At 41.1% G+C, this 23,108-nt stretch overlaps 2 pseudogenes; one reads left to right on the forward strand and one right to left on the reverse strand.

The window, feature by feature from the left end:
* Positions 1–23,108, reverse strand: part of LOC127085013 (calcium-dependent lipid-binding protein-like) — a 128,843-nt pseudogene that overhangs the window by 57,583 nt on the left and 48,152 nt on the right.
* On the forward strand, positions 18,558–20,581 carry LOC127085011 (pentatricopeptide repeat-containing protein At1g09820-like; annotated as a pseudogene).

Consider the following 23,108-nt stretch of genomic DNA (forward strand, 5'->3'; position numbering starts at 1 on the left):
ACTCTGATTCTCATGTCCAGATGAGATACGTAGGCACTAGACGCGATGTCTTGTCGAGTTTGACTAACCACTAACACTATATTCTTTTCTCTCACCCCTGTTGTGATTGAGATATCCCCTTTCTCTTGCCCTAGTTGCAATCGAGACCCTGTTTTTTTCCTGTGTCTGTTTAGGATAGGTTGGCCCTCGTGCCATTTAGCTAGAAACCATAACTTAGGGTTGATTTTGCATGACAACATCTAGGCTCGAGTCGTAGTCTCCCTAGAGTTGTATCTCCCTCTGTTATCTGGTTAGGCTAGATCCTTGTCCCTGCGTAGGGGAACTACATCGCCCTGATCTTCACACCAGATGAAGTATGTAGGCAGGAGATTGAGCTGATCTCTCCGGGCGCCTTTTCTTTTCTTTGGTGTGTGTTGTTTGGCAGTTATAGGCTCGAGTCCCCGACTCCCTATCAACTTGTTGTGTTGTTGTGTGCTTGGAAGCCGATGTAAGTCCATCGAGTGGCATTTGGGTTCCAGTGTGTGTGTTTTGGTTCGGATGCTGACATAAGTCCAGTGATTGGCAGTCGGGCTCCACGTTCGCCTGTGTTTTGTTTGTTTGCGTGCGTGTCAGCCGAGCTACGGATGCTCTGATTCTCCTTCGTCCAAAGGAGATACGTATGCATAGGATGCGACATCCTAGCGAGCATGTGTCGTTTCCCCAGTCCGAACTACTTCGACTCTGATGTCTATGCTTGATAGACTAAGTAGGCCCAGGATACGATGTCCTGCCGAGTCAGTCTTGTCTGTAATCCTGTGTCTCTTTCAGCCTGTATAGATGTTTATTTGAGCAGTGTTTTAGCAACCAATTTCCTTCCTATCGTGCGTGGATCCCGTCGAGTACGACGGATGCGTAGGGGTGCTAATACCTTCCCTTCGCATAACCGACTCCCGATCCCATTCTCTTTGGTCGCGAGACCACGTCTTTTTCCAGGTTTACTCTGAGCGTTTCCTTTCCCTCTTTTGGGATAAATAACGCACGGTGGCGGCTCTGTTGTTCTGTTTTCCCGCCGGTTTTTCGCGTAATGCGACAGCTGGCGACTCTGCTGGGGAAACCCACTAGAGAAGTTGACCTGTGCTGGTCCTTCTTCCCTAAGCGAGTCTCTCCTAGCGCTCTCTAGGATAGGGCTTTGGTTGTTATATGCTGCTTTATTTATTGCATTCATGTCGTTTACTGTTTGCATTCAATGTGTGCATTAATGTTTGCATTCATTCATTTTTTCTGCTGTGCTGGCTGTGTGTTCTCTGATTGGGGGTGGGTGATATTCGAGGTAAAAGGCCCAATACCCAGGCCATGAGTGCAATCTAGGAAACCTAGGAATAGAGTGATTCATGGGAAGCGGGTGGTGTACGCCACTTAGCGGAACATTGATATCACGAGCAGTTCAGACTCTGATGGGGTATTATCGGTGCATACATCTGGTGTGCACAGGATGATATTCTTGAAAGGGTTGTTTATCCTGCGTTTCTCTTGACCTTACCCTGGCCTAGACGACACCCGTGAGTGGGGAGGGAATGATCATTTTAACAGGTACAGATGGTGACTGTTGGTGACTCAGAGTTCTGTTGGCGACTCAGAGTTCCGTTGGTGACTCAGGGTTCTGTTGGTGACTCAGGGTTCTGTTGGTGACTCAGTTTCTCAGATTGGGTTCAGACGACAGTTGACCAGTTGACTTTGGGGTTTCAGATGATTGTGATCAGAATTCGAGCCGAAGCTTCGATCCTGTGTTCAGAGATCGCACAGCTTGCCGGTCGTGTCTGCATCATGTGCATCATAGCATGTTTATTTTTCAAAAGAAATGCAATAAAAAATGAAAAAAGAAAAAAAAACTAATCCCTGCATGCATATCCTTTCTCAGGTACATTCCAGAGCCTGTTCACTGATGGATCCGAGTGCTCATTTACAGATGAAATTGTTGGTTTCACTCGATACTTATTGCTCTTGTATACTGTGTCGTTGCTGCAGATTGCTTTTTTTCGAAGATGAATCAGGCTCTTTGAAGGCCTGAGAAATGATCATTATCATGTGCATCATATGCATTAGCATCATAATCATAACATGTTGCATAACAGGTGTTCTAGTTCGGACTTCTCACTCTGGCTCCTGTCTGAGACAGGATTGTTGATCATCGTCCGCACCGCAACCAGATCGAATCATCAGAGGAGTATGGATCAGGTTCAGACTAAGTTGGCTGAGATGAGGGCAAACATGGCCCAGTTCATGACCATGATGCAAGGGGTCGTTCAGGGGCAAGAGGAGCTGCGAGCCTTAGCCCAGAGACAGGAAGCCATGATTCTGCCACCCAGTCATGCTTCACCAGAGGGGGTCCCCGTTAATGATCAAATTGCTGCTGTCATTATTCCCGTCAACAACTACGACGTGGATGATGATTTGAGGGGTATCATAATCAATGGACAGCCTCTTGCTACAGAAACTGTTAATGTCAGAGCAACCCGTACTCCGGTTCGCCATCGTGGCTCTTCAAGTTCGTTGAATTCTAAGAAGCCATTCTCTGGGGCACCCAAAAAGGGAGAGAGTGAAACAAATGCTGTGCACCGGCGAGGGAGTGCGAACAGAGGACAATATCGTCAAGTTGCCGCTGTGACTATTCCAGCAACCCAACAGCAACAGGGAAGGCCAACTCAGCGGTATCAACATCAGCAACATCGTCCGCAACAGCAGGCTTACCAGCCTCCCTATGATAATCAAGCCAATACAAGTAATGAGAGGAAGAGGGTCATTTTTGGTCCGATCCCTATGTCTTACGCAGAGCTGTATCCCTCGTTGATAGAGCGGAACTTGATTACTCCCAGAGACCCGCCGGCTATACCCGTCAACCCTCGGTGGTGGTATAGGCCTGAGCAGCATTGTGTGTATCATTCGGGTGCTCCTGGTCATGATATGGATAGTTGCTTTCAGTTGAAAGTGAAGGTTCAAGACCTCGTGCAGTCAGGTATTCTGAACTTTGAAGACTTGGGTCCCCGTGTTAATCAAGCTTGAAGATAACAAGTCGCGGGCTGGCGTTGGCTTTTCTCCTGAGGTCTTCAACAAAGAGGGTTGATCAAAAGCAGAAGCTACTAATGCAAGAGATTCTGACAGTTGTTATCCCTGGTGGGATCTATCACAATTGGGTCACTGTGGGCGTTCCTACAGTTGTTCATAAGTCAGAGTAATAATCACTTTGTTTAAAAACCCTTCTCCCATGCCAAAAGGAGAAGTGATGACATTGTTGGCAACATTTTGTGCAATGATATTTTCATTCAAGTAAATGCATGTTAAACATTTGTTTTTCCAATTGTTTTCCCTTTTCGCTTTTTGCATGAAATTGGTGATCATAAAAAACCCTAAAAACAGGAATAAAAGCAGTCTTTTCATCTGCATAACGATTGTCTTGTTTGTTTTCCAAAAAGTTTTTCATATCAAAATCATTATGCAGGTTGTTTCTCAAACCCATTGAACATAACGATCGGACGTCATCTCCCAATTTTGAATTCCCTGTATTCGAAGTAGAAGAAGATGATGTTGAAGGGATTCCTGACGAGATTTCCCGGCTTCTTGAGCAAGAAAAGAAGATCACTCAGCTGCATCTCGAGAATCAGCAGAACAGCCAACTGGGGCATCAAGAAAAAATCAATCAAAAAAAAAAACAAAGAAAGAAAGGGTGCAAAAGAAATCAAAAGAAATCAAAAGCAAAATCAAAAGAAAAAACAAAGGAAAAATAGCACCCTCAAAGTCCCAAGTTGACTGATGCTGAATTCGATCGAAAAGAAGAGATTAACTGCCAAGTGTCATGGTCAGTTATATCAGCAGAGAGTGACGAAAGCATTCGACTAGAAGGTCGAGTCTCGAGTTCTGATAAAATGACCTTGTGCTCAAGAAAGTCTTGTCTTTCGTGCCCGATTCCAGGGGCAAGTGGACTCCAAGCTATGAACGTCCATATGTTTTCAAGAGAGCCTTTTCAGGCGGTGCTTTGACACTTACAGCAATGGATGAAGAAGTTCACTCGTCCTGTGAATCCAGATGCAGTCAAGAAATACTTAGCCTAAACAAAAAAAAAAAAAGCAAAACAGCTCGCTAAGTTGAACACCCCAAAGGGTAACTTAGGCAAAAAGGAGCGTCTCGGTGGATTGAAAACCCGAAAGGGCGATCCAGGCAAAAGTTAGAGACATTGAAAAAAAGAATTTGCATCTCGCTAGATTGAGCACCTCACACCGGGGCAATCTAGGCAAAAATTAGGGATTTGGCAAGTAACTGCATCTTGACAAGACCGTGTTCTATATCTGTCATCCGCCAGGAATCCTCTATGCGTCATCGACCGAAGCTCCGAATACATCGAAATTCAGAATGGTAGAGGAAAGGTCATTATGTTCAATGTAGCCCTCTCCAATATATATCACCGATTTCAAACTTGTACGGATCTATGGAGTCTCGCCCTTTGCGGACTACCATTCCATCACATCGATTTGAGCTTTTATCCAATTATTTGCACTCTTATTTGTTTCAACTCAACAAATGTTTTGCATGCTTTTAATTGATAAAGTATCATTGTTTTCAAAATAACAAATTTTTCACAAAATTGTTCTTAAACAAAGTGAACATTCACAATGATGAAAGGATACCTAGGAGACCCGCAGTGCTCTCCCAAGGGTGGTATGATTACCGACGGGTAAGACAGTCGTTCGTATCTCGAGCATAACTGTATCTTTGTCCTGTAGAACCTTTTCATGGTCTCTCCTCAGCGAGGTTGCTCAGTGCAGTGTTGGTTGAAGTTGTTCATCTTCACGTCCCCGACAGTGCAACATGTTTTCTCCAAGTCTCTGTTAGCCCTATGGTGGGGCATCCCTAATAGAGTGCTGTTTGAGCCCTATCGTGGGGCATCCCCAGCAAGGTTGTTGTTTTGGACATTATCGTGGGCCAGTTCTCGAGCAGTAGGTGTACTGAAGACTTCAATTTTCGTCTCTCCAACAGAGCAGTCTTCTCCTCTCCCTGGCACGAATGCTTTTCTGCAATGATTCGGTATTTGGAGGATTGACGTCTCAGTATTCCGTCATTTTTTCAGGTAGGTCCTCAGCAGAGTGGTTGACATGAGGAACTTCATCGATGCCTATCTATTTTCACCAGAGATCTGGATGATTCTTGGTATCTCTGTTCTCCAGCATGAGTGAGAAGTCAGTGCTCTCCCTACAGAGTTTTCATCAAGCAGATTTCCTCAGCAGAGTCTCCCCACAGAGTGGAGTATTTGATCAGTGGGCTCCCTAGCGGGGTTTTCATTCACTTTGCATTTTGCATATAGTAATCATTGCATCCTCAAAGGCGTAGCATTTCCATTCATAATGGAGCATTACGCCATAGAAAAATTCAAACATATGCATTCATGTGTTAACCCGATCAGACCGTCTCCCCGGCAGAAGCAGCTTCTTGTTCGACGTCTGTACAGCGCTTTCGCTACAGTTGCTCCTGACGACACTCAGGATTGGTACCCCCAGAGAGGTTTATTTCCTCATCCGTTGGTGAAAGAAAAACCTGTTTCTCCCCCCAGTAGTCTCCTAGTAGATGTGGGTGTGTCTGATCTCTCCATGTAGAGTCTACCCCTTAAGCAGAAAGTGTCTATCCTTTCCTGCCATTTCCCCACTGAGATACATCCTCGTGGAGGACGGTTGCTTCCGTTCCCTCCCTAATGGGATGGGTTTTCCCTATTGAGTTCTTTCCTCATTAGGATGAGTCTTGATCCAGTCTGCCTTTTCGGATCGCTCCTGAATTGGCCTATTTGGGCTGTCTCCTGTTTTTCCCTAGGGCATAAATGAATAGTTGCTCACTAACCGGCACTCATTCATCTTATCCTCAGCGGAATTTGTGGGCCTCTACCTACAAACCGGTAGTTGTAAGTCCTATCGTCGTGGTTTTCTACCTACAAACCGGTAGTTGTAAAATCCCACTTTCGTCCCCTAGCAGAGGTAACCTTTGTGGTTCATTCTGTTTGTTGGCCTCTACCTACAACCCGGTAGTTGTAAGTCCTATCGTTGTTGGTTTTCTACCTACTCCTGGTAGTTGTAAAATCCCACTTTCATCCCCTTGGTGGAGTTAACCCTGTGTGCTCATCTTATCGATGACTGGTTACTTTTCCGTGGTTTTCTGCCTACTAACCGGTAGATGTAATCCCCTCTTTGCAGTTATCAGTATCCAATTTGCGGTATTGATATTCTTTTCCCCTCTGGATACTCGCCTTGATCAAGCAGTATTGTCCCCAGTGGGTCTCCCCCTTTCTTTTGGGTATTTGCTCCGAGTTAGCAACTTTATCCTCTTTTGATTGGTCATCTTTTGCATACCTAGTCTGGTACCCTGATGCCTTTCTTTTCGGTCGTTTATCCGTCTAACAACCTACAACCCGGTTATGGATAATCTTCCATGCGAGTATATTATCTACGTTCTGACGGCTATAGATAATATGTCTCATGCACTCTCTGGTCAGTCCTTTGATTGTTTTCTCCAGCAGAGTAAGGTTCGTATTCCTTTGTTCGGAATCGAATGTCCATCCTTTAACAAGTTTGCCTTTGCTCTCTTCAGGATGATGTCGGTCGCTTATCCACCTAACAACCTACAACCCGGTTATGGATAATCTTCCCTGCGAGTCTATTATCTACGTTTTGACGGCTATAGATAATACGTCTCATGCGCTCTTGGGTCGAAGTCGTCCTCCCCAGTCGAGTAAGATTCGTATTCCTTGTGGAATCGAATGTCCATCCTTTAACAAGACTGCTTTTCTAGCCCTCTTCAGGATGTTGAGTGTTTTGGAACACAAACCAATTCACGTTTGGTCGGTCACCTGTTTCATACCTACAACCCGGTATCCTTGGTGTTCCTTCCTGTTTGCTCGCTGTCGTGACCTTGTTCCCCAGTGAGACCCCCCGCAAGTGTTCAGTCTTGCCCAGACATGTAGATGTCAGTATCCTGTCAGCACCCGCGTGTGTTGTTTCTTTGGTGTCGGTAAACACCATCTTTCGGTGCTTTCCCAGTCATGCGTAGTGTCTGGTCTTCTTTGATGTCAGTAAACATCATCTTTCGATGTTCGTAACGTCGTCCCTTCCCTAGTGAAGTTCCTCCTCTCCGTTGGTGTCGATAAACGTCGAGTTTTTCCCTATCATCCGTTGATGATTTGGTTGTGTTCGCTCTCCCTAGAAGAGTCCTCCTCTCCGTTGGTGTCGATAAACGTCGAGTTTTTCCTATGCGTCCGTTGGCGTATAGTTGATATCTTTCCCCACAGGGTCTTCCCCAGTTGAACCTCCTCTCCGTTGGTGTCGATAAACGTCGAGTTTTTCCTAGTCGTCCGATGATGTCTAGTTGCTTATTCCCTACAGATCATTTGGTAATACCATATGATTCCCCTCAGAGTTTCCTCCTCTCCGTTGGTGTCGATAAACGTCGAGTTTTTCCTATTCGTCCTATGACGTCTAGTTGTTTCCCCAAGTGGATTTACCTCTCCGTTGGTTTCGATAAACGTTGTGTTTTTCTCATTCGTCCATGAACGTCTGATTGTATACCCTATTCCCAGTCATTCATTAATGTCTGGTTGGCTTCCCAACCAGAATTCCCAGTAGACGTCCTATTCGGTTTCCGGTTGTGGTGCCTTTCCCTCGTGAAGTGGCTTTCTCCTTCTCCCTTTCATCCTATGATGTCTGGCTGAGTTTCCTCCTTCTCCGTTGGTGTCGATAAACGTTGAGTCTCCCTTTCGTCCTATGACGTCTTAGCTGAGTTTCCTCCCTCTCCGTTGGTGTCGATAAACGTTGAGTCTCCCTTTCGTCCTATGACGTCTTGGCTGAGTTTCCTCCCTCTCCGTTGGTGTCGATAAACGTTGAGTCTCCTTTCGTCCTATGACGTCTTGGCTGAGTTTCCTCCTTCTCCGTTGGTGTCGATAAACGTTGAGTCTCCCTTTCATCCTATGACGTCTGGTTGAGTTTTCTCCTTCTCCGTTGGTGTCGATAAACGTCGAGCTTCTCCCTTTCGTCCTATGACGTCTGGTCGAGTCTTCCCATTCATCCTATGATGATTGGTTACCTCTCCGTTGGTTTTGGTAAACGTTGAGTTTTTCCCCATTACGTCCGCTGACGTATGGTTGTATCTCTCCTTCCATTCATTCATTAATGATTGGTTACCTCTCCGTTGGTCTTGGTAAACGTTGAGTTTTTCCCATTCCGTCCGCTGACGTATGGTTGTATATCTCTTCCCATTCATCCTATGATGATTGGTTACCTCTCCGTTGGTTTCGATAAACGTTGTGTTTTTCTCATTCGTCCGCGAACGTCTGATTGTGTACCCTATTCCCATTCATTCATTAATGTCTGGTTGATTTCCCAACCCGAATTCCCAGTAGACGTCCTATTCGGTTTCCGGTTGTGGTGCCTTTCCCTCGTGAAGTGGCTTTCTCCTTCTCCCTTTCGTCCTATGACGTCTGGCTGAGTTTTCTCCTTCTCCCTTTCGTCCGATGACGTCTGGTTGAGTCTCCCTTTCGTCCTATGACGTCTGGCTGAGTTTTCTCCTTCTCCCTTTCGTCCGATGACGTCTGGTTGAGTCTCCCTTTCGTCCTATGACGTCTGGCTGAGTTTTCTCCTTCTCCCTTTCGTCCGATGACGTCTGGTTGAGTCTCCCTTTCGTCCTATGACGTCTGGCTGAGTTTCCTCCTTCTCCGTTGGTGTCGATAAACGTTGAGTCTCCCTTTCGTCCTATGACGTCTGGCTGAGTTTTCTCCTTCTCCCTTTCGTCCTATGACGTCTGGCTGAGTTTTCTCCTTCTCCCTTTCGTCCGATGACGTCTGGTTGAGTCTCCCTTTCGTCCTATGACGTCTGGCTGAGTTTTCTCCTTCTCCGTTGGTGTCGATAAACGTCGAGCTTCTCCCTTTCGTCCTATGACGTCTGGTCGAGTCTTCCCATTCATCCTATGATGTTTGGCTACCTCTCCGTTGGTTTTGGTAAACGTTGAGTTTTTCCCCATTACGTCCGCTGACGTATGGTTGTATCTCTCTCCCTTTCATCCTATGATGTCTGGTTACCTCTCCGTTGGTCTTGGTAAACGTTGAGTTTTTCCCCATTACGTCCGCTGACGTATGGTTGTATCCTTTCCTGGTTATCCCCAGTAGAGTTGAGTTACCTCTCCGTTGGTTTTGGTAAACGTTGAGTGTTTCCTAGTTGTCCGTTGGCATCTAGTTGAGATGATTCCTGTTCCCATGCATCGTGTGTCGATGTCTGGATGTGGTTGTACCTCTGAAGCAGAAAAAGAAGAAAACAATAAAAATCCCCAGCAGTGTGCAAATTTCTGCGGTACTTGGTATTCAATCCCTGTTTACCCTGAAAGTCTGACAGTCGTTGCTCTCATCCATTCGGGTTCCCAGCTGATTGAATAGGGGCAGCTGTAGCACCTCAAATTTGCACCCTACCATTGTGTACATTCATTGCATATTAGGTCATAGCATTAACAATGTCCACTGCATAACATTGCATTGTCCATGTGCCCAAGTGCAAGCTCAGTTGATGAATCAGGTCTAACTGACCAGGAGAATCAGTCAGTCAAGCAAGCAAGTGCTATTTTCATTGAGACAAAGCCCTAGGGTTGATTTTTTAAGCTCATATGGTCCAAGGATCATTTTGAAGTGGTTTGGCCAAAGATTGGATGCTCAGAAGTCACCAGTCATTGTTCAGTCAACCAGAAACCCTAGAAAGTCAACTGTGGTCAACTGTGCCTGATTTTATGGATTGGAAGGTGGGAAATGGTTTGAAAGACCTCATTCATGTCCATATAAGTCTCATTTGACATGCCAAAGACCAAGGTTGAAGATTTGGAGGCCAGACAGAAAGTTTCCAAAAATAGCAGATGACCTGTAATCTCAGCTGCCCAAAATGGAAACTTTTTCTCCTCAAAATAACTTCATCATACAAGCTTCAAATGGAATTTTGTCCAACATGAAAGTTGAAGATCTTGTTCTCACCATTCCAAAAAGTCCAAGAACTCAAAAATCCAATTTGTGGTTTGCAAAATATGGCTCAGTGAATTTCAAAAAAGACCCGTAATCAGGAGACCATAACTACCACATGGTTGGTCCAAATTGCAAGTTCTTTATATGCACAAACTCCATTTGACATGTACTTCAAGGGTGCACCATTGGATTTTTCCAAAAGTGGCCAAGGCAAAAAGTCACTTTTCAACTGGACTGTTAAACTGGATCAGGGGCAAAATTGTCCAAATGTCAAAATATTTGGAATTTTGAGATGGGACTTTTTGTAACACCTCAGGAATGGCATTTGGAATGTGTTTGAATCCTCATTTCATGGCTAGGCCTCATAATTTGAGTTTTGGCTTGAAGAATGAAAGTGCATAATTAGGCATTTTTCTACCACATGATGAAATTGCAAGATACATGGCCTATTGAAATGAAACTTGTTTCTACACATTACATATGGTATTTTGGACTTGTTGGAACCAAAATTGAGCTGCTACATGAACTGATTTGGAGAGAGGGCATTTTGGCCAAATTGAAGGAAAATGCACAATTAGCTTAACATTGCCAATTTGGTTAATTACATTGATTAATCATGATTAAGCTAACATATATAAGCTTAATCTCTTCCTAAACATAACAGATTATTCATTTCACCAAAATTGAGATCAAAATCATCAAATCCTCTCTAGAATCTTTAAGAACTCACAAACACAAAAATCTTCCAAACTCCTTCGAAACTTGATCAATTTGCATTCTTCTTTTTGCATTGATCTCCTATTGGCAAGTACTCCATCTGTTTGTGCAAGAAAGCTACCAAAACCGTGCCATATGCAACTGTCCAAAGGAGCTCCATCCATGGTGAATCGCGGATTCAAGAACTAGGAGCACAATCGAGCAAAACTGAGCTTCACATCACCCTTCCTGTAGCTAATACTGTTGCTGTTTCACCAAGACACGCGCGGATCCGTCCAGAATCGCTACTGCCATAGCAGGTTGGTTCAAATTTCGATCTCAAGCTTTCGAGGAATTATGGTGTGCGTGATGTAGAGCCTGAAGCATAGAACATCATGATATGTTTAGAATTGCAAACGGACAACTGTAGCGTAAGAAATCTTAACTCGAAGTTTAGATCTAGAACCCTAACTTGCACGATTCTTGAGATTTAGGAAGTTTTAGGTTAATTGGAATGTATATTCATGTTCTACGTGCTCGTGCGGTTCCAACGACTATAAGATTGCGCATTTTGGTTAGGTTTTGAGTGAAGCGTGTTCTTGAGCCATGGCTGCATTTTCTGGAAAATTCATTGTTGAAGACGATGAGATTGAAGCGTTTGATCCTATTTCCAGTTTGAAAATTCAAATTGGGCGTTTACCGCCCCCGCCACCAATATTACCAAACTGCCATTCTAATTTAAATTAATTAATTTCAATTAATTCCAAAAAAATTCTAATAAATACTTTAGCACCTTAAAAAATTCAGGGAAAAATGTAGAAAAATCAGAAAATTATGGAAATTATTTTGTTGACTTTGTCATTGAGTGTAGATGATTTTTGACCTATCGGTCAAAGTTGTGCATGGAATATTTTTCGTTTGACCTAGGGTTTCTTCCACATGTGTATATTTTGATACCTTAGACTAATTTGATCATGAAATTCTCATATTGTAAAATAAATGTCTGGAAATTTTTGTGATGGTTGTTGACTGGATGATGCTTATTTCCATATAAATTTCTTGAGTTTTTGATTCCTGGCCATAGAGATATGAATTTTGGAACTTAGGTGTGACAATTTGTGTCACACCTCTTGATGTCAATTTGCTGGATTTAATTGAGTGGTCTATGCATGTTGAAATGAAATGAAATTTTGCATGGTGGTTGGTTAACATGTTAGGAAGCTATGATAATTTTTGTGGATTTTTACAATCCATTTTCAATTTGATTAATATTTTTCCTTGCTGCCTAGCCTTTTAGAGCTTCACTTGTGTAACCTTTAGTCTACATGTCGCCAAATGCACATACTTAATCCAATGACCATGAAATTTGATAGGATAGTCCTTAACATGTATAGCTATCATTTAGCTTTGGTCCCATGTATTTCCCATATACCATTACTGTTTACCATTAGATTGAAGTTGATGCATATTATTGGGCCTCATTTGATGTTGTTTTTGCATGCTTTGTCATGTTTAATTAATTCCTATTGATCTACTAGTCCAAATTGCTTGAAAATTGACGTGAAGCTTGTTGGATGTCCCCTATTTATGACATGATTTTTGTGGATTTTATTGATCCTTTTTGGCATTTATTTGTATGTGATCTTGCTGGCCATTCATATATGACTTAACATTGCATCTTTTGCCTTACATGTTGCATAGAATAAAATTGGTACATAGTTTGGATATGGGACCAATTGGGATCCCTTTGTTATTGAAATAGCTTGACTTTGATTATGAATTGGTTGCTGTTTTAGGATTTTTCCCTCTTTTGGACCCTAGGCTAGTCCTAGTGGTCTTGTCACTTACATTTGAACTTGTTTTTGGCTTTTCAGGTTAAGAAGTTAATGATTAAGGGAATTGTTTCACACTTGGGATATTTTACTTGACTTGTAAACTAATGTGGCTGTTTTGTAGGATGTTGGTTCACATTGAGCTTTGTGCTATGCACATTATTGTTTGGTTATGATTGTACATTGTTGATTCTTTGTATTGTTGTTTGATTATGAATGGGATGCTGATTCTGTTTGACTGTTTCCAGGTACCCTTAGTTGCTCAGTTCTCTTAAGAACTTGCATTGCTTTGCTTATAAGCAATTGGCATTGAGGTATATAACTTTCTTCTTCATGTAGTCTGGAGACCCGGCTGTTACCGGGCCGGGCAAACTGTCTGAAGTCCTCCTTAAGAGGCAATGCTTGTGTATGTTTATATTTGTCCCAAGCAGGTAAAGTCCTCACTTGAGGCAATTGGTGGAAGGTAGGGATAAGCAATCTATCCCCCACTATTCTGTGAGTCTTCTCCTTGCTCCCATTACATGGTTGTAGCATTGAGATCCAAGCCCAAGATCTTGTACATTGTACAGTCGAGTCTATGTCCTGAGCGTAGAAGGGTCCCCCCATTCTGGACCCACGCTCCCTTGTCTGATGCTCTCTCTGACCAGAGATAGAAGCAATGAGGCACGCCCCTCATCACCTTTCATCAGCTTCACCTTAGCCCCTCAATGGCAAGGTTAAGAGCTAACCTGACCCCGATACAGAGGCTTGTTTGTTGAGGTTGATATGACCCCTCGACTAAAGCCTAGCCTTGATGTTTGAGCCCCTTGTTGGTGTGTTTATTTCATGCTGTATATGTTTGTGTGGTGTGATTGTACCCCCTAGGTTTGCTAGACTTCGCGTAGTCTCGTTTGCATGACAATTAAGGTAGCACGGTTCCTTCGTATAGGACTTCCTTTCTTGCTTGAGCTTTCTTAAAACCCAAACAAACACCATCCCCTCTTAAGGATACGTTAACTCCTTCTACTACAGGTGAGTAAGTCTCCAAAGGTCGAGCATCCGGTAGATTGCGTAGTGACGTGGTCCACTTAAAAAACACAAACCAACAGGAATAGTTTAGCCGAACTACGGCAACTCTGATTCTCATGTCCAGATGAGATACGTAGGCACTAGACGCGATGTCTTGTCGAGTTTGACTAACCACTAACACTATATTCTTTTCTCTCACCCCTGTTGTGATTGAGATATCCCCTTTCTCTTGCCCTAGTTGCAATCGAGACCCTGTTTTTTTCCTGTGTCTGTTTAGGATAGGTTGGCCCTCGTGCCATTTAGCTAGAAACCATAACTTAGGGTTGATTTTGCATGACAACATCTAGGCTCGAGTCGTAGTCTCCCTAGAGTTGTATCTCCCTCTGTTATCTGGTTAGGCTAGATCCTTGTCCCTGCGTAGGGGAACTACATCGCCCTGATCTTCACACCAGATGAAGTATGTAGGCAGGAGATTGAGCTGATCTCTCCGGGCGCCTTTTCTTTTCTTTGGTGTGTGTTGTTTGGCAGTTATAGGCTCGAGTCCCCGACTCCCTATCAACTTGTTGTGTTGTTGTGTGCTTGGAAGCCGATGTAAGTCCATCGAGTGGCATTTGGGTTCCAGTGTGTGTGTTTTGGTTCGGATGCTGACATAAGTCCAGTGATTGGCAGTCGGGCTCCACGTTCGCCTGTGTTTTGTTTGTTTGCGTGCGTGTCAGCCGAGCTACGGATGCTCTGATTCTCCTTCGTCCAAAGGAGATACGTATGCATAGGATGCGACATCCTAGCGAGCATGTGTCGTTTCCCCAGTCCGAACTACTTCGACTCTGATGTCTATGCTTGATAGACTAAGTAGGCCCAGGATACGATGTCCTGCCGAGTCAGTCTTGTCTGTAATCCTGTGTCTCTTTCAGCCTGTATAGATGTTTATTTGAGCAGTGTTTTAGCAACCAATTTCCTTCCTATCGTGCGTGGATCCCGTCGAGTACGACGGATGCGTAGGGGTGCTAATACCTTCCCTTCGCATAACCGACTCCCGATCCCATTCTCTTTGGTCGCGAGACCACGTCTTTTTCCAGGTTTACTCTGAGCGTTTCCTTTCCCTCTTTTGGGATAAATAACGCACGGTGGCGGCTCTGTTGTTCTGTTTTCCCGCCGGTTTTTCGCGTAATGCGACACATGTTCACCCATTCAACCGACTCTTACCTCTGCAAATCCTTTTCCAAAAACAAAGAAAAACTAGTAGGCACTTGAGGCCACACACCATGAAAATTATCTTCACTACTACTAACTTTGTTTCTCCTTTTCCTAAAAGTCCACAATTTATCAAAAACAACACCAACAAAGAAAAAAAACACAAACAAACCAGCAATGTTTCCGTTTATAGGAGGCGACGGTATCGGGTGAATCACACCCAACTAAGTTCTAAGCTTATCCACAATCGAATCCTCTTGAAAAGTAGTGAAGTTTGAACCCAATTGAACTTGTGAATCTTGCAACTTACCTTCTTCAAGTTCATCAGTTGAAACCCTATTATCAAGTACGAAACTTTTAGCACCCCGTGTAGTGGAATTGGCGTTCCAATTAGTAGAACCTTGTTTGCGAATCGAAGAGGAGTGAATACTCCATTTTTTTCTTCGGAATGTGTGATTAAAACCATTTTCAAACGCAAATCAAACCTTGATCCATATCAAGTTCATTTTCAAAATCAAATCAAAACACTTAATCATTTCAAATATCTTTCATAAATAATATACAAAAGGAACGATTTTGGTGTATATCACTATTTTCATCGGTTGTTTGGATACGAGTCATATAGCTTGACTATTTAAACATTTGTCATTGATTAAAAACTTATAACCTGATTCATACAAACCTCTTTCACAATCAAAATCCATTTCGCATCAAAAATCTTTTCGCAGCAAAATTGGATGCAAAAGGAATAGTTTGGTATATGCTTCTCTTTTCCCCGAGTACACAACATTTGTTGTATAGCATGCTTGTTAAGTACTTGTCATTCATATCTAAACATTTCGCAATTAACCAGGAGAAAATGAATGGTTTGGTGTGTACTACTATTTTCCCTGAGTGTTTGAATACGAGTCGTATAGCTCGACCATCCGAGCATTCGTCATCAACTAAAAAACATACTCAACCAATCAAATTTCATATATTCTGCCTTAGCGCGATGTCAAAACCTTTTCACAAACGAAAGATGATTCATTCATTCCGAGACAATGCAAACAAAATTTCGTTCTTACCATGCGCAAGAAGTTAGAACGCTTTCCACTATAATGTGGTGAAAATATAACTTTGTGAGATTCTAAGTTATGTTATCCATTCTTACGCGATGTCAATGTTCACTTTTCCATGTTTTGGACAATAAAAAATTGTTTTCTTCTCGAATGCGACTAAGTAACTTTTTCTAAAATTGACCAAGCACACAAATATTTGCTAGCCGGAACTACATAGTCTCGAGTTCCCCATCACACCTGGGGTTACATACGAGTAAAATTCAGTGTCTCGTCGGATACCCTAATAAAAACATATTTTTAGTCCTATTCTTTTTCCCTTTTAATAACTCAAAGAAAGCAAATAACCTAAGCTAACATTCTATTCGCATATCTAACTAAATGGTTCTCGTTGTGTACAACATGTGCGAGAAGTGTTAATACTTTCTTCTCGCATAATCGACTCCTGAATCCGAATTTGGTTGCAACGACCATTTTCTTTTTCTTTAAGAGTTTTATCGATATTTTCCTTTTTTTTAGAATAAATAAAATTCGATGACTACTACATTATTATCTCGAGCATGCAAGCACTCATGATAATTTTTCATACCGCGACACATTCTTTCGTCTGCCTATGAATGGTATAGCACATATCGGTGTTTAAATAGAGGACATACATTTGCTTTCCCAAAGATTTGTAAAATGGTTTTTCAACTTTCAACGTTTCGGTTGAGTTGTCAAACAAAATGTAATGGATTATTCTTTAAAAAATGAAAAGTTGTTTTTAAATTAAACATGTTTTTCAATTATGAGTAAGTGAGTTAAAATGTTGTATTGATGAAAAATGATGTTTAGTACAAAATTATCCTGAATTTCAAACAATTTAAACTATCTTTTAAAAGGATAATTAAGGTTTTATTTATTTATTTTGTAGATGTTATTTTTATAGATAAATATTATATTAGATTATTCATTGTAATATAGAAATTTAATATTAATTTGCGATATAGTATTAAGTTAACTAATGTGCACAAATGTAAGTGAATTAAGTTTATAAAAATTTAAGTGAACAGGTTTTATATTCACTCCATCAAACATTTTCTTGTGACTCCGACATCCGACTTGATCGTCTTCGGCCAGAAATAACTTGAAATCCGTTCAGCCTTTTCTTTCACCTTATTCCATCCCCTCCCGGCGAGGATGCGATTCCATCTCCATTTCTGGCCGCGATAGCCACCGCCGCAAAAAGCCCCGCACCACCTTGAATCACGCCGCGATTCAAGGAAAAAACACCAGGAGCAATGACTACTCACAAACTTTCTCAATGTATTCAAGGTGACACAAATTTCATTCTTAAATGTTAATTCACTGAATCGTTGTTAATGTGTTGTTTTTTTGATAAAGTATTTCTCTAATTTCTGCTTACAGGTCCAATCTCCAACTCATTCTGCATATCAACGATTTCGGAGCTGTTGAGTAAACAACACTGGTCAGAGATCAAATCTCATCTAAGACAATTACTACTTACTTACTTCCAAACCAATTATTCTAATTGAAATTGTAAAACATTTATTTTTGATGTTGTGATCACGTGGAAACAGTAAAAAGCTAGAAAGTTATAGGTCAAAGGTTTATTAGGCCTGTGTTAAAATCAGACCCGTGAAACTAATTTGATTCCTGTAACAATAAAACAAAACTTAATGTTTGACCGGCTGGGCCCACTTATTCTGTTAGGGTTTTTTAATATACTCCTCTTTTATACCTTCTTCATCTTCCTTTTACAATATACTCCACTTTTTAAATACACATTTAAGCTATTATTTGCCGGTGTAAAAAGAAAACACAAACTAGAAGCTTGAAATCACCAACACCTGCTCATGCTTCCAACTGGTAGCCCACTACTCTCACATCAAATGTTTTGATTTCTTCCTATTTTAACAAACAAAAGGTTTTCATTTTCTTTCTCTACTCAGATCTTGTTCCAACAAACAAGGAGCTTCCATTTTGTTCATTTTTCCAATTTCTTAACCCTCCTCCTCCTCCTTAGATCCCTCTCTCTCTCTCTCTCATTTAAAGTCGGTTAGACATGTTTAATGAAAATGGGTAAGAGTGTGATGATTTATGTTGCAGGAGTATTGGTGTAAATGAGTTAACAAGGTGAAGTGTGGAACAACAGAAAAAGGAAAAAGGAAAAAAGAATGCTGGTGTTTTAATTTCTAACTACTGTTATTTTCTTATACAAATCATTATAGTTTAAATATGATTTAATTGATGTGTATATTTGGACATTGTTTTTCAAATGCATGCCCTAAATTGGTACTAAATCATCAGTTTCTTTTTAATCGTATTTTTGTATTTTTTATATATATTAAAAAAGTTAATTATTATTTTATCTATAATATTCTTAATTATTTATTATATATATATTTAAAAAATTATTTATGAATAATTAATATAAAACAATTAATACTATCTTAAATTTTATAATTGGTCATTAAAAAAATATATTTTTTTTAAAAAAATAACATTTATAAAAGAACTTTATTACGTAATTTTAAAACATTTTTTATATTATTAAGTTAACTAATGTGCACAAATGTAAGTGAATTAAGTTTACAAAAATTGAAGTTAACAAATTTTATATTCACTCCATCAAACATTTTCTTGTGACTCCGACATCCGACTTGATCGTCTTCGGCCAGAAATAACTTGAAATCCGTTCAGCCTTTTCTTTCACCTTATTCCATCCCCTCCCGGCGAGGATGCGATTCCATCTCCATTTCTGGCCGCGATAGCCACCGCCGCAAAAAGCCCCGCACCACCTTGAATCACGCCGCGATTCAAGGAAAAAACACCAGGAGCAATGACTACTCACAAACTTTCTCAATGTATTCAAGGTGACACAGATTTCATTCTTAAATGTTAATTCACTGAATCGTTGTTAATGTGTTGTTTTTTTGATAAAGTATTTCTCTAATTTCTGCTTACAGGTCCAATCTCCAACTCATTCTGCATATCAACGATTTCGGAGCTGTTGAGTAAACAGCACTGGTCAGAGCTCAAATCTCATCTAAGAGTAACCAAACCTGCAACATTTCTAGATCAATTACTTAATTCCGGTATTAATTCAGACCTTGTTTTTAGGTTCTTTAATTGGTCTCAGAAAGAGTTCAGATTTTCATATGATCTTGAACCAACTGCCAAACTTTTACATTCTCTAGCGAATTCGAAAAGGTAGTCTAAAGTTAGGTCTTTTCTGGATAGTTTTGTCAAAAACAGGAAACATACAGTTTCTTCTGTTTTTCACTCCCTTTTGTTAGGCGGAGGTCGATCCAGTGCTACTGTTCTGATAATCGATATGTTGGTGTTAGCGTATGTTAGAAATTTAGAGATTCATTTTGCTTATGAAGGGTTTAAGCGAGCTCAAGATTATGGATTTAAATTATCGTTGACTTCGTGTAATCCGTTGTTGAGTGCTTTGGTTAAGGAGAATAGAATTAGTGATGTGGAGTATGTGTATAAGGAGATGATAAAGAGAAGAATTCGACCAAACTTTAACACATTTAATGTTTTCGTTAATGGTCTTTGTAGAGGTGGTAAGTTGAACAAGGCGGAGGATGTTTTTGAAGATATGAAGGCGTGGTGAGTTTTCCCGAATATGGTTACTTATAATACTCTCGTTGATGGTTATTGCAAAGGGGCGGTGCTGGAAAAATGTACAAAGCTGAAGCTATTATGAAGGAAATGGTTGCTGAGAAAATTTGTCCGAATGAAGTTACTTTTAATACTCTTATTGATGGGTTTTGTAAGGATGAGAATGTATTGGCTGCAGAGAAGGCTTTTGAAGAGATGCAAAAGCAGGGATTGAAACCTAATACAGTTACTTATAACTCGCTGATAAACGGTTTATGTAATAACGGTAAGCTAGAAGAGGCGGTTGATTTGTGGGATAAGATGGTTGGTTTGGGTTTGAAGCCAAATATTGTAACTTATAATGCTCTTATAAATGGGTTTTGTAAGAAGAAGATGATGAAGGAAGCAAAAAAGGTTTTTGATGATATAACCGAGCAAGAGTTGGTTCCCAATGCTATAACATTCAATACTATGATTGATGCATACTGTAAGGAAGGGATGATGGAGGAAGGGTTTGCACTGTGTAGTTCAATGCTAGACGAAGAGATTTTGCCGAATGTTTCAACTTATAACTGCTTAATTGGAGGCATGTGCAGAAAACGGGATTTACAGGCTGCAAATGATCTTCTAATTGAAATGGAGAACAATGGTTTAAAAGGCGACGTTGTGACATACAACATCTTGATAGATGGATCGTGCAAAATCGGCAAACCAAGAAATGCAGAAAAGTTACTTAATGAAATGTTCAACCTTGGTTTGAAACCTAATCATGTGACATATAATACTTTGATGGATGGTTATTGTATGGAGGGGAATCTTAAGGCAGCGTTGAACGTGAGGGCGAGAATGGAGAAAGAACGAAAGCAGCCGAATGTTGTTACTTATAATGTTTTGATTAAAGGGTATTGTAAAATTGACAAGCTAGAGGCTGCAAATAATCTTCTTAATGAGATGTTGGAAAAGGGTTTCAATCCAAACCGTAATACATATGATATAGTAAGATTGGAAATGTTGGAGAAAGGCTTTATTCCTGATATAGAAGGACACTTGTATAATATCTCTAGCATGTCTTAGGAAGAACTTGAGATGAAAGATTAGATTTTTGTTATTAGTGTATTATTTATCTACTGTTTAGAGTAGAGCTTCATCAAAGATTCAAAATATAAATATCAACTTGTAAATATCTTGTTTTTTTTTTGCTGAGAAAAGTAGGAATAATGCATACACTCTATCTTTATTCATGTGTTATAGACATTTTCATCATCTCTTACTCGATCTTTAAACAGGAAAAGACAAAAAGCTCCATACACTTCTGTCGCATACGCGAAAAACAACCGGTGGGAAAAGACACAGAGCCGCCACCGTGCGTTATTTATCCCAAAGGAGGGAAAGGAAACGCTCGAAGTAAACCTAAGAACGGGAAAGGAATGGTCTTACGACCAGAGATTGCTAGGTACGGGAGTCGGTTACGCAAGGGGAAGGTATTAGCACCCCCTCACGTCCATCGTACTCGACGGGATCCACGCTCAAAAGAATAGAATAAGGTTGCTAATAAACTGCTCAAAAACTGCCCACACTGGAATAAAACAGGTGAAGGAAAACGGAAGAAGGTGACTCGGCAGGATGTCGCATCCTAGGCCTACGTAGTTTGTCAGAAACAAACATCAAAGTCAACGTAGTTCGGGGAAATGTGCTCGCTAGGACATCGCATCCTATGCATACGTATCATCTCTAACCAGAGTAAGAATCAGAGCACTCGTAGCTCGGCTACCGCACGCCAAAACAAAACACTGAAAGGAGACGCTGAGATGTCAAACAAAACACACAACTAGAAACGGAATGCCAATCAATGGGCTTACGTCCAACTCCAAACAAACAAACAAGGAAGCAGGAAACCGACTGCCAATAGATGGACTTACATCGGACTCCGAACAAACAAACACAAACAGGAAACTGAATGCCAATAGCTGGACTTACATCCAACTCCTCAAAGCAAGGGTGAACACACACACCAAAGAAAAGAAAAGGTGCAAAAAGAAAAAAAGGTGCAAGGGTGGTGAACACACACCAAACAAACCAAAAAGGTTGCCCGGAGAGATCAGCTCAATCTCCTGCCTACGTACCTCATCTGGTATGAGGATCAGGGCGATGTAGTTCCCCTTAACAGGGAAGAAACTCTCCTAACCAGAGACTAGGGAGACGACGAACTAATAGGGAGACTACGACTCAAGCCTAGAAGTTATCATGCAAACGATCCCTAAGTTGAGCTCTCTAATCAGAACCTAACTCGCACAGGAAGCAAGCTAGCCTAAATAGCAATTAAGCAATCACAGGTGAACAGGTATCACACACTATATGCAAACAAGCGGCTCATACAAGGCTGGGCTTTAGTCAAGGGGTCATATCAACCTCGACAAACAAGCCAATACTGGAAGGGTATCTAATGAAGCTCTTAACCACTGACATTGACCGTCAGGGTGAGCAGATGAAAGGTAATGAGGATAAGGCCTCATAGCTCTTAACCCGGGCCTGGGTGAGCTTCAATCAATGGAGGTGTGGAGATCCAGAATGAGGGACCCTACTCCACTTGACTGACTCTATATAGAAGGATCTTGGGTTAGGTTCAAGAGCATCAGCACGTAGTGCGAGCATAATGAACGACTCAACGATTATCAGGGGATTGATTGCTAATCCCTTCTATATGTCAATTGCCTCTTAACTTAGGAGGACTTAGCAAGTACATGGCACAAATATAAACAATCACAGTCATTGCCTCTTAAGGAGGACTTCAGCCAAATGCCTGCCAAAAGAAACGACAGGACTTCCAGACTACATGGAGTTAGAGGATGATCACCTAGGTGGTATGCCAACCACAACCAAAGAAAAGCTCAAGCAATGAGCTAAAAGCGACTAATGTACCTGTACAAAAGTCAAACAAGTCAATATTCACATTCAGACAAACCAAACAGACGGTCAACAGTGGTTCTATATGTACACAATACAAGCTCTATGTGCAAGCATTCAAGTGATTCCACCACACTCAATGAACCTACAACACAACAAAGTTAGTGTACAATGTAATTTGCATCTCAAGTAGTGAGATCAACATCAATCACTAGAGCTAGGTGCTTGAACCTGAAATGCAAAGCTCAAAAGGTGAGTACAAACCACTAGTGCAAAGACTAGGGTCAAAGGCAAAGCAAATAGTCAAAACAGAAGTTGTCGTTCCACATGAAGCACATTTATTCAAGTAAGAACATGTCCTAAAGAGGACCAAACTCAAATCATAAGGCAAGGTCATCAAATGATCATGATAAGGCAAAGGCAAACAAGATGATCATATATTGGACATACAAATGAGAAAATGCACATTACAAAATAAGAAAATGCACACTCAAAATTCCAGCAAGGCACAAATCCAGAAATTCACATCACAAAATAAAAGACATTACAATGAACATGTGAGAAAAAACATGGATTAAATTAGACTTGTTTCCTATTTTTTATGATTTTTTGAATTAACATGAAAATAATGAAATACACGTGAATCATGGAAATAATATGAAATGAAATGAAAAAATAGAAATGCATTAGCATGGATTTAAACCAAGGTATCTCAGGTCCAAGGAGGCGCTACAGTGTAAAATAATTGGAAACAAATCAAAAACAACATGAGCCAGGATCGAACCAGTGTCATCAAGGTTGCAA

This window comes from Lathyrus oleraceus, chromosome 5 (genome assembly GCF_024323335.1).
Source record: "Lathyrus oleraceus cultivar Zhongwan6 chromosome 5, CAAS_Psat_ZW6_1.0, whole genome shotgun sequence".
In the NCBI taxonomy this organism is placed as follows: Eukaryota; Viridiplantae; Streptophyta; class Magnoliopsida; order Fabales; family Fabaceae; genus Lathyrus; species Lathyrus oleraceus.